At 37.4% G+C, this 15,870-nt stretch overlaps 1 pseudogene; it reads right to left on the bottom strand.

The window, feature by feature from the left end:
- Positions 1–9,166: 9,166 nt before the first annotated feature.
- Positions 9,167–10,254, bottom strand: LOC116153891 (microtubule-associated protein 1S-like; annotated as a pseudogene).
- Between the last annotated feature and the right edge of the window lie 5,616 nt (positions 10,255–15,870).

Below are 15,870 nucleotides of genomic sequence, written 5' to 3'. Positions count from 1 at the left end.
TAGATTACACAAAAAAAAGAGGAAAGTACATAGATTTCCCATATATATCCTGCCCCTACACATGAATAGCCTTCTTCATTATTAACATCTCCCACCAGGGTGGTACATTTGTCACAACTGATGAACCGATACTGATACATCATAATTACCAAAATCCATAGTTCTATCTTAGGGTTCACTCGTGATGTTGTTGGGTTTGGATAAATGTATAATGACATATATCCATCACTATAATACAGAGTATTTTCACTGCCCTAGAAATTCTCTGTGTTCTGCCTATTCATCCCCTACCTCTCCACCAACTCCCACTCCCAGCAGTCACTGATATTTTTGTTGTCTCCATAGTTTTGTCTTTCTAGAATGTCATATAGCTGGAAATCATACAGTATGTAGCTTTTTCATATTGGCTTCTTTCACTTAATAATATATACTTAAGTTTCCTCTATGTCTTTTCATGGCTTGATAGCTCATTTCTTTTTAGTGCTGAATAATATTCCTTTGTCTGGATGTTTATTTATCCATTCACCACCGAAGGACATCTTGGCTGCTTCCAAATTTTGGCAATTATGAATATAGCTGCTACAAACATCCATGTGCAGATTTCTGTGTAGACTTAAGTTTTCAACTCCTTTGGATAAATATCAAGGAGCATGATTATTGAATTATATGCTAAAAGTATATTTTGCTTTATAAGAAACTGCTCAACTGTCTTCCAAAGTGGTTGTACCATTCTGCATTACCATCAACAAATCAATGGGAGTTCCTGTTGTTCCATAACGTCATCAGCATTTGGTGTTGTCAGTGTTCTGGATCTTGGTCAGAAGTTTTTGGCTTTAAGGTAGTTAAAATTATCATTTCTTTCCTTCTTAGTACTCTTTATATCATGTTTCAGAAATCTTAACCTATTCCAAAGTGATGAAGATGTTCTTTTATGTTTTAATCTGAAAGCTTTTCATCCTCTTACATTTAGAACTTCAATTAACCTAGAAGTGATTTTTGTATGGTATGAGTAACAGAGTTGGTGGTCAAGATTTATTTGATTTTCAACTGGATATCCAATTAACACAAGCATCATTTATTACTGAAACACCCATCCTCTCCTCATTAAACTTATTATATAAAAATATTTCCAAATGAAGTGAGTATCTTTTCTGTCCTTAGAAGCTCCAGGAAAAAATTCAAGAAATGTTTAAGACACTCAATTTTACAGTTTGTCTATACTTGGAGTAAAGAAATATGTGCTTCCTTTTAAACTAACATCCTGCTATTCTAATTAAAATCCTGAGTTCAAATGAAATAAGGGCTCCTTAGAATGCTGTAGTTTAGGGACTGGCAAACTTTCTCTTTAATGGGAAAATAGTAAATAATTTAGGCTTTTTACAGGTCATACGTCTCTGTTGAACTATTCAACTTTGCCTTTAGGATATAAAAATAGTCAGACAATATGTAAGTGAATGGCTGTGTTCTCTAAAACTATATTTACAATATTTGGAAATAGTCAGACAATATGTAAGTGAATGGCTGTGTTCTCTAAAACTATATTTACAATATTTGGCAGTGGCTGGATTTGGCCCTTGGACTATAGTTTGCCAACCCCTGCTCTATTTAATAACCTGGGACTCCTAATATGGAGACTTGCCAAGATAAAGCACTAAAAAATATAAGTGAATATGAAATTGTTGAGCATGTATGCTTGTATGTGTACATGTGCGTGTCAGGGAGGTGAGGGGTGGACAGGGAGTGCGAAAATGCTCCTGAAGCAGCTGAATCTGTGCCTAGTGTCTTTGAAATTATACTCAGGTGCAATAGAGTAACAGGAAGAGGCTCTGCACTGGAGGCATACATACCACATTGTTAATGTTACCATTACAGAAACTGAAGGCTTATTTCCAGTTGCTGAAAACAAACACCAAGTCTGATGATCTGCTCTTTAAAATATTAGTATTATTAGGCTCTGGATGAACTACATTTAACTAGAATAAGGAAGGAAGAGGCAAAGTTCCTGGACAGAGTAGACTTCTACTTTGTGAATTATTTCTCATTGTCAAAAATCATTTATTTGATGAAGAAAGCAGCTGTTTCAAGAAGCTTATCCTTTCTATCCTATTTCCACCTACACATCCTTCTTTTTGCCATAGATAATTGTGGCAGAAACTGCTCATTGTTCTCCAGTATCTACTTAGCCTTCTTCCTTTTAGTAATAGAACCATCCACACATATATTACGAACTATAGAAATGATCCCTGAAAGTACAGCCTTGCACTCGCATGTATTTTAGCTGGGCACATTTCTGCTCCATTATATTTATGCCAGGGGGATAAATGAGAATTAGTACGTGCAAGTGCAAGGTAGTTTCTTGAAAACAAAATCCTTTGCCTCCTACTTGATCTTTTGTTCTCTTCCCACAGCCTGGAATGTGGGTGCTTTGGTGGTGAGCTGGCATTGACCATATAGACAAAGATACCACCTTATGGCAGGGGTTGGAAAATGTTTTCTGTAGAAGACCACAGAGTACATATTGTAGGTTTTGCAGGCTGATTCCTGTCACAACTACTCAACTCTACCACCATAGTGTGAAAATAGTCATGGATAATATATAAACGAATAGGTGTATCTGAGTTCCAGTAGAATTTTATTTACAAAAGTAGGTGCCAGGCAGAATCTTATTCTCAGGCTGTAGTTCTGCTGACACCTGACCTAGGGGATGGCAAAGCAACAGGAAACTAGGCCTTGAAATGATCTAATGAAGTTGGGCTGAACCCCTCAAATATGGATCCGCACGTGAGAATGAATATACTTCCAGTGTATCTCAGATCTCTTCACTATTGTGATATGTTTTCTGCTGGCACCTAAAAAACTAGACCATGATTTGAAAGATTAAGCAGACAGACATACTACTTTATAGCTTCTTGTAAGGTATCATACATAAAAACTGCTTAAAATCAGTTATTCATTTTTTGCCTCAGGTTTTTCCTCTTCATATAAAATAATTCCATTTTAGTTAGCCATTGGAATAAATCTATTTTCCAGATTTTTGATTATATTAATTCTTACATTAGTTGTTGTTTGAACCCTCTCCAAATTCTTCACTTCTTTTTGAAAAACGTGGAAAGTTAGAGAGGTGTGAAGGCAAAAATATCCCTCAGGATGTTATAAAATACTACCCACAAATAATTTCCCTTTTTTCCTCATTTCCTATACTATATTTTTGCACATTATTTTTAACAGTGACTTTCCTTTGTAATAAATGTTATGGGTTTGACACTCATTCTCAAGTCCATAAGTTCTTTGTATATTTGGAGATTAAACACTATATGTGTGATTTTTCAATTTAATAGTTTTTCGAAGTTTTGCTATTTATGCTATTCATTTATGAAGGGGGAAAATATTAAGTTGAAACATACATAACTGCCAAAAATAAAACAAATTTTCAGCTAAAAACATGGGTGATTTAAGTTGGATCAAACTAATACACTCAAAAACACTCTTACTTAATAAGAAAATATAATTATATATTAAAATTAATATTATACATGAAAGTAGTAATTGAATCAATACATACAAATTATAATCTGATATTCTATTGTACACTAAATATACCATGCAATAAATGTATATACAGCATTTTAAATGAATTTTTATTAAATGCCTGTGATGTGTCTGACCCTTGTGGCATCCATCTAAGGGTTTGGGATACATCAGTGAACAACACAGAAGACACAAAAAATTCTTCACTGTGTGGAGGGTGGTCAGTGATATGGAAAAAACTGCTTAGTAGAAGTGGGACCATGAGTGCTGAAAGTTTTAAATAGGGTTATCATGGCAAAGTCTGATTGGAAGGTGACATCTGAATAAATACCTGAAGGTAGTAGGGAGGTAGTTAAGTTCATATCAAGTGAGAATGTTCCAGGCAGAGAGAAGTGACATTTCAGAGGAAATAAGGTAGGATGCCTAAGACATTGGCAGAACATTATAGAGGCCACTAGACAGAGAGAATTGAGGTCAGTGAGGTACCATGAGGCAGGGTTGTATTATGCAGGGCCTTTTCAACTATTTAAGGACTTCAGCTTTTGCTCTGAGTAAGACGGGGATCCACAGGAACCTTCTGAATATTTACTTACTCTTTAAAAGAATCCCTTTGGATAATGTGTTGAGGATGAATTCTACCGGGAACAAAAAGGAGACAGGGAGACCTGTCCAGCCTCTTAAAGTAGCCCAGGTTGGAGGTGGATGCTGTGATGTGCAGTGGATCTATTCAGGATATATTTTGAAGAAAATTCAACAAGGTTTGCTGATGGATTGTGTATGGAGTATGGAGTATGGAAAAGAGTCAAGCATGATTTCAAAATTTTGGCCTGAGCAACTGGAAAGAAAGTGTTGTGGTAACCAAAATGAGAGACTCTAGGAAGAGCAGATCTGGGGGAGGAGGGTAAAGATCAGCTCTGAACATCTTAAATATAATACGTTTATTACACACTCAAGTGGAGGCACTGAGTAAGTTTCTATTTCTCTCACGGCAGAAGTCATCACTGTGTCTGAAAATATAAGATTTTACTTGATACACTGTTGCCCCACCTCAATATATAGGAGGACTTCTCTTTCGTTATTTTCCTCTTCCTGCACTCTGCTTTAGGTATGCTGGTCTCTTTGCTGCTCCTCAAACATGCAGGCATGTTAGGTACCTCAGTGCCTTTACATTTCTGTTGCCTTTGACTGCAGTACTTTTCTCTCAGATATCCACATAGCTCACCCCATCTCTTCCTTCAGGCCCCTGGAAAATGCCAGTTTATCAGGGAAGCACTCCCTGACCACCCTATATAAACTAGTACTGCCCCTTCTCTGTCCTGCACTATCTAACCTTCTCATCCTGCTTTATCTTTTCTTCATAGCACACAAAGTATCTGACATAGTATATATTTGCTTTTTTGCTTGTCTACTTTCACTTTTCCTCATAGGAACAGGAACACTAAGTGGTAACCATGGAAACACACTGCTTGGGTTCCTCTTTCAATCATAAAGATTGCAATTACAGAATGGGAGAAAATATTTGCAAATTATGTGACTGACAAGGGCTTAATTTCCAGAATATATAAGCAGCTCATAGAACTTAATAACAAGAAAGCAAACAATCCAATCCAAAAATGGGCAGAAGACTAAGCAAGCAATTCTCCAATGAAGACATACAAATGGACAATAGGCACATGAAAAAATGCTTAATATCACTAATTATCAGAGAAATGAAAATCAAAACTACAATGAGGTATCACCTCACACCAGTTAGAATGGCAATCATTCAAAAGTACACAAACAATAAATGCTGGAGAGACTGTGGAGAAAAGGGAACCCTCCTACACTGCTGGTGGGAATGTACTTTGGTGCAGCCATTGTGGAAAACAGTAAGGAGATTCCTCAAAAAATCAAACATAGACTCACCATATGATCCAGCAATCCCACTCTGGGGCATATATCCAGAGGGAACTCTAATTTGAAAAGATACATGCACCCCAATGTTCATAGCAACACTATATACAGTAGCCAAGACATGGAAGCAACCTAAATGTCCATCGACAGAAGAAAGCTGTGGTATATTTATACAATGGAATACTACTCAGCCATAAAAAATAATAAAATAGTGCCATTTGCAGCAACATGGATGGACCTAGAGATCATCATTCTAAGTGAAGTAAGCCAGAAAGAAAAAGAAAAATACCATATAATATCACTCATATGTGGAATCTAAAAAAAGGAAAAGAAAAAGGAAAAAGAGGACACTAATGAACTCATTTACAAAATAGAAAAAGACTCGCAGGCATAGTAAACAATCTTATGGTTAAAAGGGGAAAGGGGGTGGGAAGGGATAAATTTGAGAGTTTGAGATTCACCAATTTTAGCCACTATATATAAAAATACATTAAAAAACCAAATTTCTTCTATATAGCACAGGGAACTATATTCAATATCTCATAATAACCTTTAATGAAAAAGAATATGTAAATGAATATATGTATGTGTATGTATGACTGGGACATTGTGCTGTGCACCAGAAATTGACATATTGTAACTGCTTGTACTTCAATAAAAAAAATGCATAAAGATTGCAATTAGCCAACATGCTCCAACTGCAGTGCCTTAAGGATACACTCCAGCAGTCAAGCTGAGACCATACTCTTTCTGGCCAGTTTCAGCACATAAGGAATACTGGGGCCTGGCCATTTCTGCTTTCTCCTAATGTGAGACTTCTCAGTAGAAAATGTTTGCTCCAGAACTCCCTATAGTGTTTGCTGGGATTTTTTTTCAGCTTTACATCATAGTTTAAGGTTCTTCTTGTACAGTCTTAAATTTTTCTTCTCTTTTCTTTCATAGATACCAGATCAGTATTATGGTCTCAAGCTTTTCTCAGCTAAATTCTGTTTTCCCCCCTTTTATCTTTCACAGGAGTAACCACCCTCTTCTCCCCAGACCCAGAAACAACAATGATAACCCATCAGCAAAGATGACAGCTGAGTGTGGGAGGAATTTAGAATGGAGAGTGGAAAAAAAGGCAAGGAGTACCAGTTGCAACCATAAAAACTGCAGTGATGGGGCTATAGTTGGTTCTATTAATCTCTCTATTCCAAATTTCTGCTCAAAAAGAGATCAACTGGCACCCTGGAGGAGCTGCCATTCAACACATGTATTGAGAGGTGAATCCATGTGGCACAGAGTGAACTATGGCATCTATGGAGGTACACTGCTCAGATCTCCCTTCTAGAAAGTACCTAATCAATACTTAGGCGTGCAGTTAACCCTTTGCATCTAACTCCCCACTGTATTGGCTGAGACACTATCACATCTGTATCGCAGTCTCTGCTCTCTCTGCCCAGTTCTGCCTCCTCGCTTCTTTCATTTTACAGGTGTCATATCTGTATGATAGCCTGAAAGCTTTCTTGTCCAATTCTGTTTCCTCCCTCTATCAATTATAGGCATTACACCACACTCCCCCTACCCTCACACACACACACATACATTAATCTCTTTCATTCCTAACTGGTCTCAGCATTTGTTCCTGGAGGATCCAAACTGACTTACTCCATGAGGGCAGGATTTTATCTTTTTGATTCTCAGCTGAATCTCAACTGCCTTGAATAGTATCTTTCAAGTTGTAGGCATTAAATTAGCAGATTTTGAAAGTTGTAATCTGAATTACACAAGATAATTATCTCTCTTCTCATTAGACTGTGTGCTCCTTCAGGACCAGTATAATGATAAAAAAAAATATTGAATATTTACTATTTATTAAGTGCTGTGCATGTTTTATTTCACTTAACACCACAACCTTTTCCAGAAAATTCTCTTATTTTCCAAATGCATCTCAAAATGACTGAGATTAAATGTGTGAATGTTCACATAAAGATTCAGACATAGGTCAGAGCCCAAGGGTCTGATTATCAAGTTACAATACTTTCCACTAACTCATGCTGTAATCTTTCTGATCAGCACCTAGCACACAGTCCACCCTAATATTCCCTCAATAACTTTTAAAGTCTTTCTATGAAATTTATACCTTCAACTTAATTTGCATTTTGTTTGGAAGGTTATCACCTTCTTCTGCAATGAAGAATAGTGTATTGGACTCACTAGATATTTTCATTAAATAACTAAGTAAGGATACCAAGGGTATCATTTAGATTTATTTCTGTCCTATATTATCTTCTAAATTTAAGTGATTTACTTAAGCTTAAAAATGCCGGCTGTCTCAGAACTAACAACTTTGAAGTGAACGGCTCCCTAACCATCTTCCTGCTTCTTAACTCACCAACCTTCCTTGGGCAGGGTTTTCTGGTTATCCTGCCACTGTCTTTAGCCTCTTTGTGGCTTCTTATAGCTATCATTTGAGGATTATGGAATCTCCATATTGGTTAGTATCATGAATGGAGAAAACCATCATCTTGGTGGGAGCCATTACTGTCATTATCTCTGTGGGTCCTGAAAGATGATGACCTTCCAGAGCACTCTCACAAGTGTTGCTCTATGCCAAGAGAAAATTCTAATTTTCAAGACAGATGTCCTCTCATCTCATCCAAGTGGCATTAATGTCTTATCAGTCATCTTATTTGGTGAAGTGGTTTGTCACACACTTCTGCTATTCTCTTCTTAGACCTCTTTCAATACATTTCCTCAGGATATCACATAGTTCTCAGATCCAAATCTGAGCCTATCTTGTTTCTGTCTTTTAGAGCACACTGGCTCACCCACACTCATTAATTTAAACGATCTTTAAAAGTAAGTTGCCACACCCACCAGTGGCCAGATCAATAGAATTATTCTCAAGTCCCCTTACATCTTCTCCCACAAGTGTATCCAGTCTCAGTTTATTTCTCTAACCCTCGAGGATTCAAAATGTAGTCTTTGTTATTCCTACCTGGATTTATGATTATGTTCTGCAGATATGATGTTATTCTTCTCCATGGCCCGTTGACTTTGAAGTGGCTCTTGGGACCATTATCTCCTGATAGGTTATCTTCATTCAGAATCCACTAGGAAGTAAATGATAAATTTCTTTCAGTACATTACAAAGTAGAATTATAATATGGTAGACACACTGAAGATAGCAGAGATTATTAGATACTATGGCTACATTTTTAAGATGCTTAGAGAAAAAACAGTCATGCTTTTTAAAGTTTCTGACTTTATTATTCCGAATTTATTATTAAATTAGATTTATTCTGAATCTATCTGTACTTTACAGGTAATACAAGACTTGCAAGATTTGTTTTGTTCTAACCTTAACTCAGTCTGGTGACTATGACCTTGTTTGTATATCAGGTTTGAATCTGGCATGCTATGGAAACCAGAAACTGTAAGGAAAGCGTGAGCTGGTTCAGTGCTGTCCGTGGGATTAACAAAGTAAGCAACACTGAAAGCAGTAACATAATGTTACGCATTGTCAATTTGCTTTCTCTCACCTGAAAATATACCAAACACACACAATATTATAATAGAATGGGCCTCTGGGGCCTTAGACTTTCCCAGAATTCCATATTGCGCCTTTTCTCTTAGTCATTTTGCTCTCTTCTTGCCATATTTTTATTCATTAACTCTCAGATCTCATAATCATCTCCCTATCACTAGGCCCTGGGCTCTGTCATAATTGGTACTATAATGTTAAAAAACGGTCACCTGGAGCTTACAGTCCGGCGGCGCTTGCGCGGACCTGCCGCAGGGTCAGCACGGCCGCGCATGCCCTCTTCCGTGCGCTCCACTCAGCCGGAGATGACTGAGCAGCGCGTGTTCCTCCACAGAAGAGCTCCTGCTCCACCAAGGCTGCGCTGCTCGGGCTGGGCAGGTAGGCCAGGTCGAGGTGTATGCGGGAGCGGGGCGGGACCGCAGACCCACCTGGCTGGCCACAGGCTGACCTGGCTGGGCCTCGAATGGCCGTCTTGGGGCTTGAGGAGTTTCTGAACAGGGGCGCCCGAACTCCCCAGTCACCGCGCTCACTCCGGGCGCTCAGAGGCTGACTGGGCCGGCCTCACGGGCAGCCCTAGGTTTCGGCAGCCGTCTTCGCAGTGGCTGGAGGTGCCGCAGTGCGGGGGTTGAGGCGGGCCTGGGACTTCTGGGTACCGCCGCCGCCTTGTGTAAGCCAGGCCTGCGGGTTGGGTGGTGAGATTGGCAACATTTCGGGGTCAACTGCACTCGTGCTGGGTGGGGAGGGCAGCGGGAGAGTCGGGTGGGACTTGAGGAGGTCGTCAGCGGGTCGCGGCGAGGGGTCCCGGAGCCCTCCGTGTACTCCACCGAGTCCACAGTGCCGAGGGCGGCAGGCAGCAGGGATCTGAGTCAGACAAGGTGGTCTGGCTGACGGACGTGGGCGTCGTCTCCTGGGTCCCCGGAGCACAGGCCCGCTGCTGGGACCTGGCGCAGCCATCTTTGGAGCTGCCGAGAGACGCAGGTGTTGGCGCTGTGGGCGCGGCCACGGGGTGCTCTGGGCACGCTGTGTGCGCCGTGCGCAGTGCGCATTGGCCGCGCGGCAGGAGGCTTAGCGGGGCCTCACAGGTGGTGGTGGCACGTGGTAGCAGCGACTGCTGCAAAGAGGCGGACCAGGACTCGTCCACCTCCTGGGAGTGTAGGGAGCCCACTTCCGTGGGCAGAAAGGGCGTGTTCACTGTAGGGTACAATACAGTTGAGGTCTTACTCAGTATTAGGCACTGTGCCTGTAGTATTACTTCTTGTCCGTCTCCTCACCTCGTAGGCATCCGTTCCAGACCAGGTATTTCTCATTAGTACGTCTCTGACCAGACCAAGATATTTCCTTGTATTTAAATAATCAGTTTTACTTTTCATCATGAATATCCAGAGGAAGCAATTCTTTTTTTTTCCAGTAGGAAATGGGCTATGGTTAACACCTGAGTAAAGCAGCGGATACTTATATTACCTCAGGAAAATATTGGCCTGGAATGTTCGATTTCAAGGTTCTCTAAGGAGAGCAGGTTGATTTTGATGCATGTTGGAATCATTGTGGGGTGAAGTTTTACATTTACATCCTAAAATGTGTCATCTTTAGAATTCTAATTTATTTAAAGTTGTGAAGAATTGAAGTTAATGGTGTGCTATTACAGTCCTGACAAAATCAACTGAGATTTTTTGGTAGTAACAGTAATTACAAAGACAACACTGGCCTTTAGAAAGAGTGTAAGGCCTCTCTCCAGTCCTTCTCTTACTTCATTCCACAGGAGAAGTAATTTCTGGTGCAGATTTTAAGACATTTTATTGGCTCACAGTCCTAGTGGGTAGAACTTGCACAGGTGGAATTTCTGCCCGCCTGGGTATTTTCTTCTCTTCTTACTGCTCTTCATTATATTATATTAAAGTTATGAGAGTGCTGGAGCCCTCGCATGTCAGCTGCCCTCTGATCTCAGTCTCCTTTCTGACTTTCTAGGTCTTCCTTCCTCTCTGGTGGATGAAAGTATACTGGGGATGTATACTTTAGACATACCTTAATAAACAAGGATTGGAAAAATATAAAGGTTGTTTTGTTGTTGCTATTGTTGTGTACATATAGTTGAAATATAGTCAGTTTACAAAATAATTTCCAGTGCACAGCATAATGCTTTAGTCATGCATGAACATACATATATTCATTTTCAAAGTCTTTTTCACCATAAGTTACTATAAGATTGAATATAGTTCCCTGTGCTGTACAGTATGAACTTGTTTATCTATTTTATATATATTAGTTAGTATCTGCAAATCTTGAACTCCCAATTTATCCCTTCCCACCCCCTTCCTCTCCCCTTTCCCCTCCCCCTTGCAACCATGTTTGCTTTCTATGTCTGTGAGTCTGTTTCTGTTTTGTAAATAAGTTCGTTTCTCTCTCTTTTTTTTTTTTTTAGAGTCCACATATAAGTGATAGCATATGGTATTTTTCTTTCTCTTTCTGGCTTACTTCACTTAGAATGACAATCTCCAGGTCCATCCATGTTGCTGCAAATGGCATTATTTTATTATTTTTTATATCTGAGTAGTATACCATTTTATAAATATACCACAACTTCTTTATCCAGTCATCTGTCGATTCCTGGACCTGTCATAGTTATGGAATCAGAATATCTGAGGGTAGACAGAGGTTGCCCTATCTAGGATATTGTATATGCTAAAGATTTTGTTTCATGGGTTTAGTCTCACAGTACTTCTCATTCCTGGCTTCATATTAGAATTACCTGTGAATTGAAAGGTATTGATAGTGGGGTAATATTCCAGAAAAATTAAATCAGCATTTAACATGAATTTCCCAAGTGGTTCTACTATGCAGATACGGTTGAAATTTGTGGATTAGGAAAGCAGTATTGCCTAAATAGTGAACTCTTACTTTAAATTTGCTTTCTTTCTGACCTTATGGTATATGGTTTAATCAGTTATATTGCTGTAGAATCAGTTCAGTAAGCATTTCCAACAAGAAGATGAGACGCATTTAGAATCAATAATAACACAACTACAATATTTGTGTTGAGCTATTATCCTGTGAAACTTTGTTTTATATAAATAGTAAAAATTAAAATATGGTCGTATTAAAGTCAAGTTAGATAAATGTTTATACTAAAAAAAGAAACAGATTTTTAAATATATTACACCAAAGATTTCCCCCTGAGCTTTGAAAGATAATGATTAAAGTATCACTTAAATTGAAAAGAAAAATTCTTTCCATTCATCTTATCCATCTTGCAAGTGATGGAAATGTGATCCGTAAAGTCCTGGTTGTTACTGCAGGTGATGCTGAGTGTTTTCTTATCACCCTTATATTGCCAAGACATAATCAGTGGTCGTATTAATATTCTAAGTTTGTGTATCAGGTGATCTCTTAAATGACTTCCTGGGGTTCTTAAGTATGGTGCAGCATTTCTTAATGGATTCAAGCTTCAGTCATTTCACAAACACACACACACACACAGAGTATGCTGAAGGATGTATATTTATCTGTACAGTTACTGAATTGTCATTCATGAATTTTAAGTCTGTGGTGATGATAATTTCTTTGAACGTGAGCATTCGTTTCATTGATGTGCTGTAGCTTTTTGGTTTTGAAAACAATAATGATAATTTAGACAATTTAGATAACTTAGAGGAAAAAAGCAATATTGGTTTCTGTAATACAAATTTTGGATCAAATCGTCAAAACCAAATCTCAAATTATAGCACATAGAATTTATTTTCTTCTTCATTGCACAGCTCAATTTCTTAAGAATGTTTTCTGTAAAGGGAAGTAAAATGTATAAGCGTCAGTCTGTTACCATTCTGACTTCGTTGATAACGATAATCATGAAGATGTTAAATTGTTTTATTTTACTGTTAGTTATTTTATTGCCATTAATCTATTAAATGCTTAAACAGGTTAGGATATAAATCAATGGATGGATATGGTTCTTAAAGCTGAGATGCTAAGCTTAATCAAAATTATGTGGGTTGAAATGATTCTAAATGTAGTAAGGAATGGTTTGCATAATACAGAGAATGTTACAAACTGCTATAAAAGTGGTACTTAAAATATACAAAACATTTTGACAACTAAATAATATTTTAGGCTTATAAGAGGCAGTCATCTATAAATAAGGCAGAACTGAGAAATGAGGTTGGTTTAATGAGTACCTGTGGATAAATTTTGAGGCTTTAAATCTAAAAAATAAAGAGATTTTTGTTCTGATTTCAATTCCCATTTTCACAAATCTAGCCCAGTTCTGATTTGCTTTGATTCAATATCTGCAGTTATCTCCAAATGTCCTTGAAATTCATCATCATTTCTTTTAATCCAGGGACATATTATTATCAAACTAAAGAACTTCTGTGATATTTCTCCACACAAAATCTTAAATCTGCTCAATATTTAGTTTTGTTATTTGTATAATATGAAATACTTTGAGTACCATTAAAGACCCTCCAAACTCCCTCTGTCTCCTAACCATTAACTCTCACATTCTCTCTCTTAGCCATGTTAAGAATATACTTTCTCATGCCTGATGATTTGCCTCTGGTTGTGGTATAACTCATCCTCCACCCCTGACTTACATTATGTTGTGCATCTGCCTGAAATTTTTTACATTTCCTAACTGGTCTGTGGATATCTTACCCCAGTGTACACATTGCATTCCATTCCAGTTCCATTCTTAGGATGGAATTAGAAATTTTTGATGCAATTTATGAGGTCTTCAGTAATCGGATTTCTTTCCACCTCTCCAGATTAATCTCTCACCTTTTCCCTTGTTCTTGACATGCTTGGGCTCTTTGAATTCCAGGGATAGACCATAGCTACTCTCCAGGCCTTCTGACAGACGGTCTCTGCACACCTAGTACTATATCCTTGTGGGTTTTATTCTCCAGTTCTCTAGGTAGGAAATAAATTCAGAGATTATGTAGTTAGTGCTCTTAAAAAAAAAAAAAAAGAACAAAAACGATAAGATTTCAAAACAAACCCCAAGTCTTTCTATATCACACAACCTTTGATTTTAATTTTGGCCACCTAACTAACCACCATACTTTTCTTCAGTGGCACCACATCAGTAAGTTTAATTTTATGTATATTGGGATAAAATCAAATGCTCCTCAAAACAGATCTTAGGCTTAAACGTAAAATGTGAAACTATAAAACTTCTAGAAAAAAACATAAGAGAAATATCTTTGTGATCATGAATTATGCAGAGATTTCTTAGATATGATTTCAAAGGCATGATCCATAAAAATACTAAATTGGTAAGTTGGACTTAGTCAAAATTAAAACTTTTGTTTCAAAAGACACTAGTAAGAGAAAGAAAATAGAAGACCAGATTAAGAGAAACTGTTTGCAAATTGCATATCTGAATACATAGGAAATATATTTAGAATATATTAAAAATACTTTCAAAACTCAGTTATGAAAAAAAGAAAAAGTTGGGCAAATTTTTGGACATTTTTACAAAGAAAATATATTCCTGACAATATGTGCATGAAAAGAAGCTCAACATCATTAGTCATTAGGGAGATAACAAATTAAAACCACAGCGAAATAGTACTACTACCTATCAGAATGGATAAATTAAAAAGACTGAGGATACTAAGTTTTGGTGAGTATATGGAGAAACTGGAACTCTTATGCTCTGGAATATAAAATGGTTGAAATGTAAAATGGTATGTCTACTTGGGAATCAATTTAGCAGTTTCTTAGAAAATTAAACATGCTTATTGTATGATCCAGCCATTCACTCTTAGGTATTTACCCAAGAGAAATGAAAGCATACATGTATTACATGACTGTTCATAGCAGCTTTACTTTAATAGCCCCAAGCTGAAAACAATTCAAATGTCCAACATCAGATGAATGGTTAAACAGTGGTGTATCTAAATAATCGAATACTACTCAATAATAAAAAAAGAATGGACTATTTAACATGCTTCAACATAGGTGAATCTTAATTATGTTGAGTTAAAGAAGACAGAGCAAAAGAGAGTACATATTTTATGATTCCATTTATATAAAGTTCTAGGAAATGCAAACTAGTGTATAATAACTGAAAACAGATCAGTGGTTGCCAGTGAATGAGGGTATGTAGTTCAGAGGGAGAAATTACAAAAGGACATGTGGAAGCTTGATAGTGATGGATATGCTCATTATTTTGATTGTCCTGATGATTTGACAGATGTATACCTATGTTAAAACTTACCAAATTGTATGTGAAAAGGTACAACTTATTATATGTGAGTTATATATCAATGAAGCAGCTTTACCGAGGAAAAAAAAATAGGCAAAGCTTTCCTTGAGCTACTTCTCTAGCTTTCCTGAGTTGATGAGTGGTACACAGAAGATTGGTGCACAGTCAAGAATTAGAATCACAAACCAGGGAATTTGAAGATGTGTTTTCTAGTGACTTGAGAATAGGTCTGGGTTCCTGAGGTATAGACTTGGGAATTCTCAAAACCTTAAAAGTTATCAGCTTACAATTCAGGTCCATGATCTAACTATGTGTTTCTTGCATTCAGTCTCCCTGTTTTGTGCCACTGGTAATTCAGTGACGTGGCTTTGTTCCCTATTGTTTAGATTACTTAATTGATTTTAGTACTCTGAAAATGGCCTTCATATCATAACTTTAAATAATTTTTAGTGGATCATACATACTAAGCATGTTTTTAAAAATGTCTTATTTACATTTATCTTCAGTATATAACCTAATGCAATTCTCATCCTAACCTTTGATGACATTTAATGTGATTCTAATATTTTTGAAGCTTGGAAAGCCTCTCTATGTGGTGAGCAATTAAATGTAGGACCAATGATTTTAGTAAATGGACTAAAAAATATGAAAACCACATAACTCAAGTAGTTATATAATAACAAATTTTCTGAACATATTTTTTCAGGCTATATTCAGTCCC

This window comes from Camelus dromedarius, chromosome 7 (genome assembly GCF_036321535.1).
Source record: "Camelus dromedarius isolate mCamDro1 chromosome 7, mCamDro1.pat, whole genome shotgun sequence".
NCBI classification, from domain to species: Eukaryota; Metazoa; Chordata; class Mammalia; order Artiodactyla; family Camelidae; genus Camelus; species Camelus dromedarius.
The sequence above is the reverse complement of the archived record's forward strand: the minus strand, read 5'-3'. Positions and strand labels throughout refer to the sequence as shown.